Raw genomic sequence first — 17,456 nt, forward strand, 5'->3', positions numbered from 1 at the left:
CTTAAACATATAATATTGCATGAAAAGAGACAAACAGAACAGTATACATTACTATATGATGTAATTTACACTAAAAAATTTTAAAGGCAAAATTAAATGATTTTTAGAACTTTAACTGTAAAGAAAAGTAAGGAAGCCAATACTATAAAAATCAAGAGTATTAACCTGTAGGGGAGGGAAGGCTTACAAATCAGAAAAGGTTTTCAGGGTGTTAGTGAAGTTCTGTGTCTTTACACTGGTAGGTTACACACGGGCTTGTTTTACAAATTGTTACATCATATCTTTATTTTGAAAACCTTCCAGTATGTCTGTTATATTATATGCACAGCGCTGATTATACTGCATGCCTACTGGATAGAGATAGAAATTAATACAGTGGGATAAAGAATAGCATTCAAGTTCAAAGTCACAGCTCTCCAAGAGGGTGCTGAAGGTCACCAGTTTAAGGTTGATCACCAGAGCAAGCACTGATGCGGTTTGCTGCTAAATGGGTCAAGTGGTGCCTTGCCCAACCACGTTGTACATTCCATTAGAGTAACTCGTAGGAAAAGGTTTTTCTAGAGAAAACATACAGTAGACATTAAATCCATATTTTACAACTCATCAAGGCTAAGCGTCTCCCAGAACCCCTATCTCTGAGTGAACGTGTAGCTCCACAGATTTACACCTGGTAGAGCGGAAACTCACAGGATGGATGGAGAGTGCCAGCTGTCAGACCTTGTGCTGCTGGGACACCGCTATTCCTAGCACGCCCCCAGTGTACTGGTCCCTGAGCACCTGACCAGCTCCACAGCTGCAACAGATGCACCAGCAGCAGCCGCAATCGTTTCTGCGCTGCACCAGCACCTCCCACACCCTGTGATGCTGCCATTGTGCATCCTCCCTATCTTCCCCACAACTGTCTTACTTAGATTCTTCATTACCTTCTAAAGCCAAAGCAGATTTTCTCTGTTGGGAGAAACTAAGGTGTGTTCTATTGACTTAGGAACATATCAACTACACAGCTGCTTCTTCAGAAGCTGTCCCGGACTCACGGGAGAGTTGAGAGGACACCTGACTGGCCAGGGCCTGATTCTGGACTTGCATTGTGTGCCCATGACCATCAGAGAGGTCCTGTGTCCATGGGACTCATCCCTTCATGTGACTAGGACTTGATAGGCGGATGTACAGAAGGACTGTGCATCAGTGTTCTAGTTCTGGCTTCGATTTCATCCCCCACCTTCTGAGCAAAAAAGAACCACAAACCACCTTCCCACTTCCTCTTTTACTTGGTTACCTCAGTCTCTTTTCTGTTTATTCTTCTGGGGATCGTTCCTGTAGGTGGCACCAGCTCGAGTGAGAATTCAGTGAGTCAGAGCCTGGGGAAGCCTGGGAAAGTTTCTAACTTGCAACACATGTTGGTTTTCCTCCTCCCAAAGTGGAACATCTGGTATGAGGTCTGTCTAATGAGTTCATGCAGGCTCATCTTCTGGATTTCTGGGGTTCACATCAATGGAGGTTTGATTCGATTAAAGAAGCATTTATAAAGCACCCGTTGTGTGTATGCAGCAACATGGGACACATACAGAAGAAGCATGTGTGCAAGGCTGAATAATGTCCCCCGAAGACAGCAGGTCCTAATCCCTAGAACCTGTAATATTACCTTATTTGAAAAAAAGCATCTTTGCAGATGTGGGTAAACAGAGGATCTGGAAAGGAAGAGAGTATCTTGGGTTAGCTGGGCAGGCCCTAAATGCAATCTCATGCATCCTTATACATGGACATCCTCCTACAGGCAGGATGAGGAGACTTAGACACACATACACAGAGGAGAAGGCGTTGTGAAGACAGCACAGAGAGATCCGAAGGTGCTGGCTGTGAAAACGGAAGAGATGCGGCCACGAGCCAAGGAATGCCGGAAGCCACCAGAAGCTGGAGGAGGTGAGGAACACACTCTTCCCTAGAGCCTCCAGAGAGAGCGGAGCCCTGCTAATTCCTTGATTTTGGCCCAGGGGTACTGACTGCAGACTTCCGGCTCCAGAACTGCAGGAGAACAAACTGCTGTTGCTTTAAGTCACCAGATTTGTAGTAAGTTGTTACAGCAGCCCCCAGAGAACTAATACAGTTTGGAAACAGCCCTGCTCTCCAGTAAGGGGGTGAGGACAGGGTTGTGCTTACTCTCTCTCTCTCACACACACACACACACACACCCCAAAATAAAACAAACAACAGAGGGTGACGGGGTGACATTTAGCGTTGAAGAGCATGCTGTCCAGCAGCAGCACCGTATCATGTGAACGGCCTAGTTCATGTCAAGTCACTGGTGCGCATTTGACGCCGCGCACTCGGCACTTGCTTGCAGGCTCACCTCACACACGCCACCCCTTGTGGTGACCAGGCCTGGCACGAGGATCGGCAGACTTAAGCTCAACAAAGACAAGAGTTGTGTTGGAGCTCTGGGAAGGAAGCCACTCTCAGACTGTTGGGGCTGGAGACCTGGCTGGGAGTGAGTAGAAAAGGAGTAGAACCGACTTCTTGTTTGAAAAACCCACTGGACAATGTGCGGATCCAGCATCCAGGGTCTCATTGACAGGCTGTACTTGGAAGGAGCCGGAGCTTACCCCGCAGTGGAGAGGCAAGTGGGCTCCCGGGACTGCCCTGGGGACAGAGGAGTCCTGGGGAGTGCTGACAGGCTGTAGACTCCGGGACAGTTCCCATCAGAGCGCCAGGGAGAGAGATGATTTATTTCATCTTTAAGCGGTCCGCGTTATTTCACCTCAGAAAGGAAAGACCTCATTTAATTTTGGTGATGCCATTGACGAGCGCATGAGAAATGCTACGCCGGGTTGTGAGAATGGATGAGCCCTCTCAGCATCACAGAATGCGGTGGCTGGTGGAGGAACGGGAGGGGCCCTGCGGGCGGACCCTCTCCAAAGGCTGCAAATGCCTATGCACCCCCCAAACACTGCTAGCTCCCCTGAAGTGGAATCCATTAACACCATCATAGCCACCAGTCTCGTGGTCCTTTGATTTGAGGAGTCAGGGCAAGGACCCCAACCATGGTACTTTCTGCTCAGATGTTAGAAAAGGCAGGACTTGGATTCATAATCAAGAATGGGCGGTGGTGCCTTCAGGAAGTCCTTACGAAGCGGTCCTGGGTCAAGGTCCCCGTCAGCACAAGCTTTCCCCAGGCGACAGCTCATCCCCTGTTGCCTCTGCAGCTGTGAACAGAGTGTGCTCCCCACTGACCAGCATGCTGTGCCGCCGCCGACTGTAGCGGTGCAGCCTGAGTTCACCTCCCTGTGCTTTAGAAGCTGGCAGGCCTGAGTTGCATCATAGACACGATTTCCACGCTCCTCTGCTCCGCTGGGCGCAGGGATTCACTTGGAGGGCCGTTGTCATTACTATGCAGATTGCTTCCCTGTCACTTGATTGAACACTTAGGAAGAAGAGGTTATTAATGTACCTTCTCCCTCAATTTCTCAGTGTGGGAAATCTGGCCACAGAGCCAGGCACCGTTTGGCTCCCAGAGCCACTCTGCAGAAGTGTCAGAGGTTCTGAGATGGGTGGTAGCCCCAGAGTGAGAGGAAGTCTCAGAATAAGCTCCCTTAGTGGAGCTGGGTCCGCCGCTGCTCCTCAGGGTCTGCGTTCCTCCCGTGCCGCTCTGGCAGCTTTGCCTGCTCCGGCGCCGGCCAGTGGTGCGAAGGAGAGGGAGGGCTGTCCCCATCCCACGACTGGGGGGAGGGTGGGCACTGCACAGGAGCTCAGGAGCCACCCTGTGGGTCTCTTTAGGAAAGGACCAGCCTGTGGTTTGAGGCAGACTCATGAGAAACAAGACATGCGTATTTCCAATGCCCTGCCCATTAGTCAGTCTGCCCCCACAGCCCGCCAATCAGCATCAGCTACTGTCAGTAAGTCAGGTTTGTGGAGGGCAGGGGACTTGTCAGGCCAGCCTCCCCACCGTGACTGGTAGGCCACAGTGCTCTGAAGTGGACACAGCACCGTGATTCCATTCCATTTCTTCACCCAATCAGTGTACCAGGAGAGACAGGACAGGCATTTTCCGGAGCACCAAAATAGTGAGAGATCAGAATCTAAAGACCCAGTGATGAAAGGCTGCTTAAAAACACTGGAGCAAATCTATGTAATGGGATACCCTGTAGCCAGTAAAAAAGAAAAGAGTTGGTTAACATACATATGAAATTAGTTCAGAATATATTAAGTGAAAAAAAAGGTGCAGGAAATATGTATAATAGGACACTTTGTGTAAATTCAAAACATGTGAATATATGTATATCTTTCGGTATATTACATTCATAAATTTTTTCTAGAATGCTCAAGAAAGTATTAAAAGTGGTTGCTTTGAGGATAGAGGTTGTTATTTTCTTTCTATATATTTTTAATGCTACATGTATATTGCTCTTAATTTTATTTTTATAACATTTTCCCAAAGTTTCCAAGGCCACCCCTCAGAGGGTCTTTCCAAGCCCCTCCTCTCGACTCCAGAGCAACCTTCTCTGGCCGTGCAGGCTGTATCCTGAACAACACAGGTGGGGCTGAGATCCAGGCTGCGGTGTGTGCGCCTGGCTGTGACCTGGGCGCAGGTTGCGGACACTGAGAGGCACGTCTTTCTCTAATTCCCAACATGCTGTGCTGCGCCACCCTTCATTTCACCTGTCACTGCTGGCAGCCCTTTATTTCCAGCACAGTCTGGTTGGGGTCTTGCTCCTTAGCACCCCCCCACCCCCACCCAGCCTACCTCTCAGACCGTCCTTCCCACCCTGGCCCCCACCCCTAGTCTAAGGCTCAGTCAAACTCCAGACCCACCCACCACCACAGCCAGCCCAGGTCTGCTCTCACGCGACCCGCCTGCCTGGCCGGACGTGAAGTCAGGCAGACGTTTCTGCGTCCCCAGCGTCTGCAGGTGCGCATGCCGGTGTTTATCAGGCGCAGCTGGTGGACAGTCAGCTCTCGATTAGTCACGCAAATGGCAGTGCGTGTTGGCACGTGTCATTTAAAGTCATAGATGATCGTGACGGAGGGCTTTGGATGATTGTTCTTGGAATATAATTGGTGATTTTTGAAATACAGACTTTTTCCACCATAGATTTGCTTGAATTAAAGTAACTTGTGTTCTTCATCTACTCAAAGTAGGAGACTAAAGGAAGGCAGAGCAAATCCACAAGAGACTAAGTCAGCCAGAGATTAAAGATTTGCTCTGAATAGTGTGCACAGAGGGGCCGAGCTCACTGGGGCCCCTGGGTAGTCTGTGTAGAGGAGCCGAGTTCACTGGGGTCCCTGGGTAATCTGCACAGAGGGGCTGAGTTCACTGGGGTCCCTGGACAGTCTACACAGAGGGGCCGAGTTCACTGGGGTCCCTGGACAGTCTGCACAGAGGGGCCGAGTTCACTGGGGTCCCTGGACAGTCTGCACAGAGGGGCCGAGTTCACTGGGTTAAGCCTGTGCATTGGTTTCTCCCTCTGTTTTAACATAGCAACCCTCCTGCAAACTACAAACCAATGCCAAACTGGCCTTTCCTCACAATGTTTTCTTCTTCAGTAAAATTAGTGTGTGTGTGTGTGTGTGTGTGTGTGTGTGATATTAGTGAATTTGATTTTACAAAGCATCCAGAATCCTCTTACTTTAGTAGTAACCACTTGAAGCTTAAAGTCAGCCTCAACCCACTTTCTCTGGCCTCATCTTCAGAGGGAAGCGTCATTAGTCTATGAATTTCTAGAGGTTGGCCCTACGTGCCCTTTACAAAGGCCTGCTGCATTGCCATTGCTACAGACATAATGGAATTTCACATTCTGACTATGCACTTTCATGATTAGGGTACCAGGCGAATGGTGTGTGTGTGTGTGTGTGTGTGTGTGTGTGTGTGTTGACTCATCTTCTGTGATGGTTGGACCTGACCTAGACTGGTGGCGGTTCTAGCAGAGGAACATATAAGCACAGAGCAACACGGTGGCAGGATCAGGCTCACAGATTTGGGGATGGGGCCGTCCACATGACCCTCTAAGAAGTATAAAGCACACAGAGCATTGCTTCCTACCACGGGGGCGATGAGAAGCAGCGTGTCTTCCTTCTGCCTCCTCCTCCCCACTGCCCCACACCTGGCAGTCCGCCTACAAGCGGCCCCAGAGACTTTATCTGAGGAAGGGGCAGGAAGAATTGCCCTCGCTCACCAGATAAGCTTGTCAGGGTAGAAACGTCCATTTGAGCAGATGTGTTTTCTGTTTTAACAATACAATCGAGGAGGATGATGGTTGCCCTAGTGTAGGAGTGTCAGTGACAGTTTTAAATTCCGTAGGGAAGGGACCAGGAGGCACGCACGCAGGCACGGAATGAGAAAGGCATTTCATAATTTTGCAAGAAACTGATGTTGCCCCTCATCCTTTACTGTGAAGATCTGGAAAAAGCACTCGTGGTACCTGGACATGCGGACAGCGACACCAGGCAGAGGCCACCAGAGTTGTTGGCTCTGGGATTAGCCAAGCCCAGCAGGTCACCCACTTACTGCCTCACACTCGAGAGCAAGAGAGGCCGAGGCAGGTTCTCGGGGTTTGGCGCCAGGATCTGCCTCTTCCCGACTGTGTGACCTTGGACAAGGAGCCCACGTCCTTCCCTGTGAAATGGGGCTGGTGACAGTGCCTCCAACAAGGTGACCAAGAGGATTATGACCAATAATACCTGCGGAGGGTTTGGCATGGTGCCTGGCACAGAGTAAGCGCTCGAGAAAAATTTCCTTCTCGTTATGCTCATGTACTTGAAAACAGTATGTCCCTCCTAAGTAGGCTAATAATCCACCTGGAATATTTTTCAACAAATGCCTTCTTCATAGACTAGATGCACGTAAACTCCAATCACGCCTAGGTGAAATGATCATGAATTCCAAATTGGTGGTGGCTGACATAAATGCACTGTCACTGCTTCTGTTGCCCATGTTAATACTCCCCTCCATTTGTACAGATAACTAAGAGCTAAAGGAAGTCAAAATAAAATGTGAGAGCTGTAATGCCCAAGTGGAACTTATTTAAGGAGTGATTATGGCTAGAAAATGGTCCATAAAAATAGCTCTCATCCTTACATCACCTCACTTGCTCCCAGCGGTGCTTTCAAGACTTCCTGAAAGCAGGCCTGCCCCCCGCAGACCCGGGACTCTGTTCTGCCTCACACGTCCCCAGCACACTGCCAGCTGAGTTCTAATTGCAGAAGCTTCATTACCAGGGATGATTGAAACTATAAAAAGAGCCCAGCTGAATTTTTCACATCCTGCTGGGTGAGCACAAGGACCGGCTCCTGTTCCCGTCCCCTCCGCCCCTTAGCAATTATACAAAAAAGTATACCTGCGTTGTCCGGCTTCTGCAGGAAGCTCCGAGCAGTTGATAGATGGTACCTCCCTTCTCCTCTGCACCCCCCTCCTCGCCCACGAGCGATAGGCCTGGCCTTCCTTGATAGCTGCAGAGACAAGAGCTTCATTTCTTAACCTCCCCAGCTAAGTATCTGCCTCAAGTCACCTAGAAATGTGTGACCGGAGAGAGGTAACCGACGTTTCTTCTGGCCCCATAGGCTTTTGTGACAACCTGTTGGCAACTATACCTGCAAAGCGGCCTGTCTCAGCTACACCCTTTGCATTCTGGGCCATCCACAGCACCTGCTCGGTGCTCGGTACTGCGTTAATTGCAGTGGAGCGAGATGTCCAGAAGCGAGAGGCCGCCGAGGAGTTTAAAATAGAATTGGGAGGCAAACTAGACAGGACTGCTCCTGCTTCAATAGCTAATAACTTTCAGGGTCAAGGGAGTGATTTATGCAAATTTTATATAAAATTTAAGCAAAATGTTTTTTACCTTTTTCTATGAGAGAGTGAGAGCAAGAGGGTGAGGGAACATGTATTTGTATATCTAAAAAGAGAGAAATGTCTGGAAGGATGTTCACCAAAAACGTTGACGGTTGCCATCTCTCGGACCCATGTAGCCAAATGCTTGAGAATGTAGTCTGAAGCCACAGCGTGGACTTAAACCCCAATTCTGCCACTGAGTTACCTTGTCTTTGATATATTGAGCCTCTCCAAGTTTCGGGTTTCTTAAAATGGGATAGTAATTGCAGGATCTCATAGGGTTCTTGGCAGGATTAGCTAGGAGAATGTACGCAGAGCGTTTTGCTGCGCCTGGCATTTAAATATGAGTGCTCAATAGATGTAACTGTTCACCGCGATGAGATGTGGGAAGCGGAGAGGGTGGGAAGGGAAGTCTCGGGAAAGGCAGGACTTGAACTGGTCCCTGGAGAACGGTGAAGATGTGGAAAGCTAGAGGGGAGGGCTGGGATGGGCTAGGGAAGTGTCCTCAGCAGAGACGGAAGCAGGAAGGAGCCTCACCTTTTCCCCACAGGAGGGAGGCTGTGAGTGAGGTGAGAAACGAGGCTGCATCAGCAGGGGCCCCAAGTCGGTGGGGGTTCTCAGGGATTTCGGTTGTTGTCCAGTCGGAAAAGAATGCTCTGGATTGCATGTGAGCGAGGAAGAATCTCATCAGTTGAGTGCATTAGAAAATTGCTCTGTAGATAAATTTTTTTTAATGGAGCTAGAAGGATAATAGAGGCAAGATGGTGGCTACGATTGTGTGGATTTTAGTGTCCCTGATGCCCCCAAGTAACAACGAGCATAGCAAAACCCGCTGACAAGAAGCAAGCCACCCAGACTAGAAGGTTACGGAGGGAGGACCGAGGACATCTGACAGTCCTGAGAGCCAGAGGACTCAATGACTAACAAGGGTTTGCCTCCAAAGGAGGGCGTCTCACAGACGTGTTGAAGCTGAGTGTGTGAGGCGTCTACGCAGGCTCTGGATGGTTGATGGTGGCATCCAGCCTACTGCCCCTCGGAGGGAGAGTCAAAGGTGAAGGAAACTTTTAGAAAGATTTTAAAAGGAAAATGCTCTGTATGGGTCATTGCCCTCCCCGACACTGTTGAGAGACAGGGAGGCAGACCGCAGGCCAGCGGGGCTGGTATGCTGATGTCGAGTGAGTCCAGATGCCCGTGAGCAGGGCTAGACGGCCAGACAGACAGCTGCGAAAGCAAAGGTTGGAGTGTCTCTTCTCACTGATTCTTGTCAAGGAAGTAAAACCCCTAAAAATTAAAAAAAATAAATAAAAGGGTGCTGAGGACCGAAGCTGGGATGACTAGGCTTCTCTCTCCATGAGGGTTTTCATCCTCAAGAAGCTGGACTGGGTTTCCTCACGTGGTCATGGAAATATGCCCAGGTGCTAAGTCTCTGCTTGCTTCAAATTCAACTTTACTGATGTAACATGAGTCCAAGTGAGTCACAAATCACAGGTGTCCCGCCCCCAAGGCACAGGAACTGACTCCATCTCTGACGTGCCATTGGTCGAAGTAAGGCGTGGGGGCTGACTACACGCTGTGCGAGGTGAGCTGCTGGCTGGGGGTGGAGGGCGTGCCTCAGTGTCGCAGCCCACACCGCCCTTCCGGGACTCCTGTGTGCGGGTGTTGATGTTCCTGTGTCTGGCTTTCATTGCTTTTACCTCTTCCAATATATTTCATTCCCTTTATTTCTTCCTGATGCCTTGTGAGATAGTCCTCAACCTAATTGTTTGTTCACTAATTCAAATTTGTATGTATCTATTCTGTGATCTCTTCAATTGAGTTCCTTAATTAAACTGTTATATTTTTTGTAGCTGGTATTTTTACTTGATGTTTTTTAAAAATTATTTTATTCACTTCAGTTACCAATACCATCTGGTAGTATTACACTTATTTCAAGATTTTTTTTTATCTGTCTATCCTATGTAGTATAATTGAGTTTATTACCATTCTGTTATTATCAGTGGCATTCCTCAGCTTTCTGGGTACTTTCATCTCTGATTTTTTTCTTTTTGCTTTATAGTTGTCCACTACTTGTTTTTGTGCCTTTACTGGGGAGAAGTCAAAACTCAGCCTCTTATCTGTGTCATTCCTGCTACTTCAAAGGGACATGGGGGGTCACCCCTGGGAAGGGAATCAGCAGCTCAGGGTCTGGGTGTGGCCATCCCTGGTTGCTGCCATCTCATAGGGCGATCTTGTCCCCACAGCCCAAGCGATTAGAAATGTAGGTCTGGAACTTCAGAGAGAGGTGAGGGTGGAGGACGTAGACCCACCAGAGTTTGGGGAAGTGACTGCAGCCATGGATATGCCTAAGATTTCACAGAAAATGAGTACAGAAGGTAAATGTCAGGCGGTCGGGTTCCGCAGGAGTCAGTGGTCCAAAGGGAGAATCTGGTTCTGCCTTCGAGAGGCACAGGGAATGCTGGGAAAAGTGAGAGCCATGTTTTGGTACCTGTCAGACCACATCTGTTTTCTGTGCTGTGGTTTCTTCCCTGACTGACAATCAAAATGCATAAATATATGTGACACTTCAAACAGACAAATCCACTCTGTACAGATCTGCCTAAATATTTAGACATAACCAAGCGGTGACAGAAATTATGGAGAAGTTGGAATTCCAGTCACTAAAGGCGATCCGTCAAAGAGAACAGCTCTCGTTGCACCCTGGCTGTCAGCGTCAAACTGGGGCTGGTTGCATCTTCTGGAATGGGGTAAGGGCAGCTCAGCAAATGTGGGGGGGCCCTCTCTAGTCAACTGCCTGTGCCCCTTACCCCTGAATTGTTCTTTGGGGAATTTTCTTCTCATGGCATTCCACCATGAGACGGCAGATTGGGGACATGAGCGGAGGTCAGAGTTTACACAGAGTTAAAAGAATATTCTGTCTAGCATCAGAAAATCGAGTTCAAGTCCCAGCCCCACTGGTTACGGCCTGTGTGACGCAGCCTCCCGGAACCTGCTCTTATCCGTACAGTGAGGATGTAGATCCCCGACCCCTCTCCCTCATGGGGCACGTGAGAGTCGGAGCTCATGGATGGCAGTGGTTTTTGAATTGTGTTCTTTGGGCTCCAGACTTTCACAGTGGTTCCTCAGGAGCCACAGCTACAAGGGGGAGGGAGGGTGGGAGCACCCCGGGGGGTTCTGTTTGCCCCGCACTGCACCAGGGAAGCTCTTTTATCTGCATTATGCACTGAGGTTCCAAAGGACATTTTGTCTGAAACCATGTGTCTGCTGTTGAAAACCACTGATGTGTATGAAAGGGCCGTGCTTAAACATTACGAGGTACAATTGACATATTTAGCATTACAGCAGTTTCAGGTGTGCAGCATGATGATCTGACATTTGTATACACTGTGAAGGAGTCACCACAATAGGTTTAGTTACCACCTGTCACCATGCATAGTTGCCCACATTTTTGTTCTTGTGATAACAAGCAAGAATTAGTATTACCACCAGGGAATAAGTTCACTGCCCTGGGTAAATGTTGGATGAAAAAGAATACACATCTGAAATGAGCTTTTTGGATTATCTGTGCTCTGCTCTTTCTGGCGTCCTCTCTTGAACTTCGTTATCAGCTAATTAAGAATTCATTGTATGCGAATTTCTATGATGATAATTATAATTGAGCTCCGAGTACTGTGCTGAATTATAATCTCCTCCTGTAAGGCCACAGACTTACTTGAGTACGCCCACGGACTGGGGGCTGAGCAGCCTGTGACCAGCCCACGTTTTAAGTTCGATTCCCCACCCTGGGCCCAGGGGAGCTGTTGGGTAGGGGCGGGGCCCAGGCGGTCCCCACCGCAGAGACTCCATCAGGGGAGCGAAGAGCCCCTCGGCCCAGAGAGCCTATGGGAGGGCTCGCCTTCCTTCCCGGCTTCCACACGTGGTTTCACGGGTAGACAAGGCCCTGTCACCAAGGGCTGAGTCCTGGGGCTGAGAGGCGGGACTCGGAATTCTGCTGGCAGGTCATGAGCCACCTGGCTCTGGTCAAAACAGGATTCCCTGGAGCTCGGGGTGTGACTGGTCCATGGGGCTAGTGTTCCGAGTGAAGGGAGATGGGTGAACGAAGGAAGCGTTTCAGACCCACGCTAGTTGGGATAAACCCTATCAGGTGCAGTAACCATGGAAGCGGGAGGTAGTTAATTATCATTTGTGTAGAAGAACACCATGTGTTGGCCATAAGTTCCTCCTTTTCAGCAATAGCACCCAAGAAATGCCAGTCAGAAATAAAGCGAACACTTAATTGAACAAAGCTCTCACATTCTTAATTATCCTTGCCTCTCACAACCACAGGCCTTTCAATCAGCGTCTCTCCAGGCAGCAGCTTCTGGAGTCAACTTGCTTTTTCTGAAGTCTGCTTCCACTGTCTCCGCGACACACAACAGCCTGTCTCTCTTCAAACACTGTCGTCTCCAATGCCACCTGGCCACCCACCCAGGACACTGGGAGGAAACATTGCTGATTTGTTTCATTTCAGCTCAATCAGGGAAAAGGGAGGATTGGAATGGTGTTTCTTAAAGTCATGGTTAAGGCCTAGGTGACCTCTGTCATGGTAGGAAAATGAGAAAAGTCTGGGGGTCTCTAAATGGAAAGCAGCAAGATCTTATGTAGAGGCTAAAGGAAAATTCCAGAATCATTCGTTTGTCCCAAGCAGAAGGAGCACAGAGCCCGTCGGTTCCGAGGAGACCGTGGGGTCCAGGCTCCCATCAGCTCACACCACAGAGGTCCGGACGAAGAACACTGTCCACCAAAGGGCAGACCCAAAGAACGTGGTTCGTACTGTCGGCCCTCATTTTGGAAACTTTCAGAACCTCACCAGGAGCTCCTAGTTGCTCCCGCAGAGAGTTTAAGAACATAAGAATTGCCACATGACCCCCAAACGTGATCTGCCCAGCCCCGAAGTTGCTTTATCACGAAAACTCTGGAGATGTCTTATGGGAGGGCATGCCGCCCTCCAAACCCAAATGTCCTTAGTGTCCAGCAGGAGTGTCTCCAACAGCGAAGTCTCCATAATTCAGAAGAGCACGTGAGCAGTAGGGCCGCTTTCATTACTCCCCCGCTTAGAAGCCTCTCCTGACTCTGATGTTCACAGGACAAAGACCAAACTCCTCCGTGTGACTGAGGCCCTCCGTGGCCTGGTTCCGCCAGCCTCTCCGGTCTCTCTGTTGGCCACATCAATGCTAATACGCATGCTACGCTCTCTTGCAGCTCTCCAACCTGCCGTGCTGTTTCATGCCTTGGTGCAGAGGGTTCCCTGGACGGTGATGCCCCTACTGCCCACTCTGGACCGTCCTGGTGATGCCGTCACTCTCCTTTATGCCCCGACTCAGAACAGCACCTTCCCTGTGGAGCCTGCCCTGGGACTCACAGGCTTAGAAGCTCCACGGCTCCAGGCTGCGGACCACCACCAGTCCGACCCGGGAAGTTGGGGATCCTGCCGTAGAGCAGTGAGGCCTTTACATCAGAGTCGGCTCTTTAAGGGCGTGTGTGTAGCCTCACCAGACTCAGCTTTCTCTGGACAGGGATCGCGTCTCTTTTACCCCTTTCCCCTTCGGGCATAGCACACGGTGTTGCTCACAGTAGGGGCTCAATAAGACTTTGTTAAAAATCAATGAATTAATTGAGTGACATTTAAAAAAACTCATTGAATGAAAGAAATGAATAAGTGAAACTTTAAAAAAGGTATCTGACTCAAGCTACGCTAATAAAAGAATCTTGAATCATTGCTAGAATGTTAAGATTTCTGTTGTAAACATAAAAGGAACAAGAAAAATAATTATAGAATAAACTTGATATGTGAAACTTGAATTTAAAACAGAAGGTAATGTTACTCATTTCAGTTTTCAAAAAGTACACACAGAACTGAGATAAATTATATTTGCATAGTATGTCATAGTTTCCAAAGCATAGTTATATAGTCTATTTCATTTGAACTTAGCAGCAGCCCCGTGGGGTAAGGTAGAGGAGATATTTATTATTCCCATTTTTCAGATGAGGCAGCTAAGGGTCACAGAGGTTAAAGAGCCGCACCGGAAGTCACGCAGAGGCAGAGGTGGACCCCCAGCATCCTGGGGGTAAGTTCAGCATTCTTTCCGCTCCACCAGGTGACCCCTGGTGGGAGGGTTTGATCATTTCACTGACGGCGAGAAGCTACTCCACGCTGCGATGTCCTAGTTTAACACTCTGAGCAGACTCCTCAACTGCCTTTCTGACAATAGGCAACAGGGTCCCAGGCAGCTCCAGGCCCAGGCATCTCAACAGGGTCCCAGGCTGCTTGAGACCTGAGGCAGGTAAACTTCAGAGTCATACCTCCACTCCCTCAATCTTCCTACCCACAGCTGACACTCTGGTGGATGTGGCTGCTCCATTGTCTCGCGTTTCAGATTCATTTTTCCGAAGACTGCAGCCAGAGAGGGAAGCTAGGGCAGGCAAGGGTGGGAACAGAGAGGTGATGGAGGGATGCAGGAAGAAGCAGACAAACCTGGGGTCAAATCTAGTCCTGCCTGCTTACTTTTCCATCTAGATAGCCAGTTCTTCCAGCACCATTTGTGGGAAACACTTCTCTTTCCCCACTGGATTATGTTAGTGTCTTTGTGGAGCATCAGTTGCCTGCACGTGTTCATGGTCTATTCTTGGGCACTCTATTCAGTCTCATCGACTTACTTATTTGTCTCTCCTAACACCACGCTGTCTCTATTAGTGGAACTTCATAGGAAGTCTGGAAGCCAGTTTAAGTCCTCCAACCCTGGTCTTTTTCAGCATTTCTTTGTGCAATCTAGGTTCTCTACGTATAAATGTGAGATTCACCTTGAGAATTTCTACAGAAACCCTGGTGGGATTATGATTAGAATTGCTTTAAATCTATAGGTCAATGCGAGGATACTTTACTTCTTAAGGATATTGAGTCTTCCAATTTATAAACAGGGTTTATCTATCCATTTATACATTTTAAATTTTCCCTTAGGAATGTTTTCCAGTGTTGAGATCTTGCACATATTCTGTTAAATTTACTCCTGACTATCACATGTTTTGCTGTTGTTGAAAATGGAGTTAAAATTTTAAAAATTAATGTTGTTTTCCAATTCTGTCTACTAACAGCAAATGGAGTTAGTAAGGCCTAAGCTTCAGAGTCCTCCTTTGCAAAGACCCTTTGCAAGACCTTTGGAGGTACCTTAGTGGTTTTAGCTATCATAATTTTATATTGTTTTTCTTAGACTGGGTTCCCTGAATTGTAAAAAATTCAGACCACACAAAATTTAGATCCATCCATCTGAGAGTAATGTTCTTGATTTCTCCTAGGGCCTCAGCCTTTTTCTCTGTAAAGTTGGGATCGTAATCCCTATCTCCTGAGATTATATTTTTATTGTGACAAAATACACATGGCAAAAATGACCATTTTAATCATTTGAAAGTGCACAGTTCAGTGTGCTATTAGTACACAACATTGTGCAACCATCACCTCTGTCTAGTTCCAGGACTTTATTACTCCAGAAGGAAACCCTGTACCCACTAAGCAACTGCTCCTTATTCTCCCCTCCCCCAGCCTCTGACAGCCACGAATCAGCTTTCTGTCTCAATGGATTTGCCTATTCTGGATATTTTATATCAATAAAATGGCCTTTTAGAATCCTGCAATCTGTGGCCTTTTGTGTCTGGCTCCTTTCACTTAGCGCAATGCTTTCGAGATTTATCCATGTTGTAGCATGTGCCAGTACTTCTTTCTTCTCACTGGCTGAGTGAAATTGAATTGTAACACACCACATTTTGTTTACCTGTTCATCTGTTGGTGTACATTTGGGTTGCTTCCATCATTTAGCTATTGTAAACAGTGTTGCTATGGACGTCAATGTACAAGTTCTTGTTTCAACACCTGTTTCCAGGTCTTTGGGGCATACACCTGGGAGTGGAATGGCTGAGTAATTCCAAGTTTAACATACTGAGGAAATGCCTAACTATTCTCCCTCTTTGGGTTACTTGAGGATCAAATGAGCTAACACATGTAAAGCTTTAATATAGTGCCTGGCACAAAAGACTTAATAAATCACTGCTAAAAGATAAAATTTAAATTACTTACAAGGTACTGGCAATAGATAACATCTATCATAAAATATGTCATATGCTGAAGGGAACAATTAGTCTCCACTCCCCATTGTGTTGTGCGGAGGGAGCACCCTCAGACCAACATTCTGAGACCCTTTCCTTCCCACTTCTGGGAAACGAGGAGTGACTTTCTACGTGAAAGACCCAGCTGGGTGTGCTTGTGTCAGCCCCTTCACTCTGCCCTCGAGATCTCCGTGCCTGCAGGGAGCACACACTCGGCCTCCTCCACTCTGCCCCGGTCAGGCCTGAGCCTGCTCGGCTCTGACTCAGGCTGCCAGAGCAGGATGGCAGGTACACGGAATCTGGGCCAGGCTGCCAGCAGGCACACTTGACCACAGATCTAAACCGCCTGCTCCAAACACCTTCCTCGTGAGCAATAAAGACTGTGTTTTTGCCTTACATCTGCCTGACCTCTGTGTGCCTCCCATAATTGGTTCTGCCTGTGGGAAGTACAAGGATATGATATACTGCCTGCCCCCCATTCTCTGCCCCTACAAAACCCTGAACAGATCCAGAAAATTTAAGAAGCCTGCCTTTAATCCCCAAGTTCTTCTACATCAACTATAGGTACTTTAAGTTGAAATCAAATATCATGAGTGATTATTTGTGTTTTTCAGAGAGTTTTTTTTTTTTATTCTTTGATCTTGGAAAAGTTGGAATTCAAACAAAAAGGTTTTGGACTATTCTCTGGTATTGTTATAGTAAACCTTGATACAGAAAACGCTTTGTAAGCAATTCTCCAGCGTGGAGAGAATTCATTCCAGCGTTCCCATGTTCTTTGTTGTTGTCGTTGACACTATTACAGATGTCCCCATATTCTTAAATTGCCAACCCAGAGATGGCATTTGTTTTCATTTTTGCACTTAATAGAGCGTGGCATGACATTCATGCTTTCCTCCCCTGGGATGAGGGTAGAATTGATGAGTAGTGAATGTTACTTTTTAGTTTAATTCACTAAGCATTTATTGAGCATTTCCTATGTGCCAGGCACTGTGCCAGGCGTTCTGAAGGAGACCAAGACGAGTAACCTTCCGGTTCTATAAAGGAACTTTTGGTTTGGTGGCAAATGAAGGAAGATATTACATAAGCAAGGACACAGCAAAATTTAGCTGATCTGGTTTCAAATGGGTTTCAGCCATTTGGTTTAGATAATTAAAATCTAATATATCTCACCAAAGGAAATTGGATTCAGGATTTTTATTTCATTACTACTCCCGCGTTGGTTATCCTCCCTTCTGTGAAGCTCAGTTCCTCTTTCCCTTCGGAAAACAACATGTTTCCTATAGTTGCCAACATATCACGGCCCGTTCAATAAACAGTTTATTTTATCATTATGGACCAATCCTTTAAGTAACTTCCTCATTTAGGGTTGTTGTTTTTTTTCCCTGCTACTTCTTAAGCATATAGCAGGAAACATCAGGCTAATGCATGAACGAACTAATGAATAAATAGAATCCTAGACTGAGACTCAGAAAACCTGAATTTTAATTTTGTCAGTAATCAGGGG

Source organism: Phyllostomus discolor, chromosome 14, assembly GCF_004126475.2.
Source record: "Phyllostomus discolor isolate MPI-MPIP mPhyDis1 chromosome 14, mPhyDis1.pri.v3, whole genome shotgun sequence".
NCBI classification, from domain to species: domain Eukaryota; kingdom Metazoa; phylum Chordata; class Mammalia; order Chiroptera; family Phyllostomidae; genus Phyllostomus; species Phyllostomus discolor.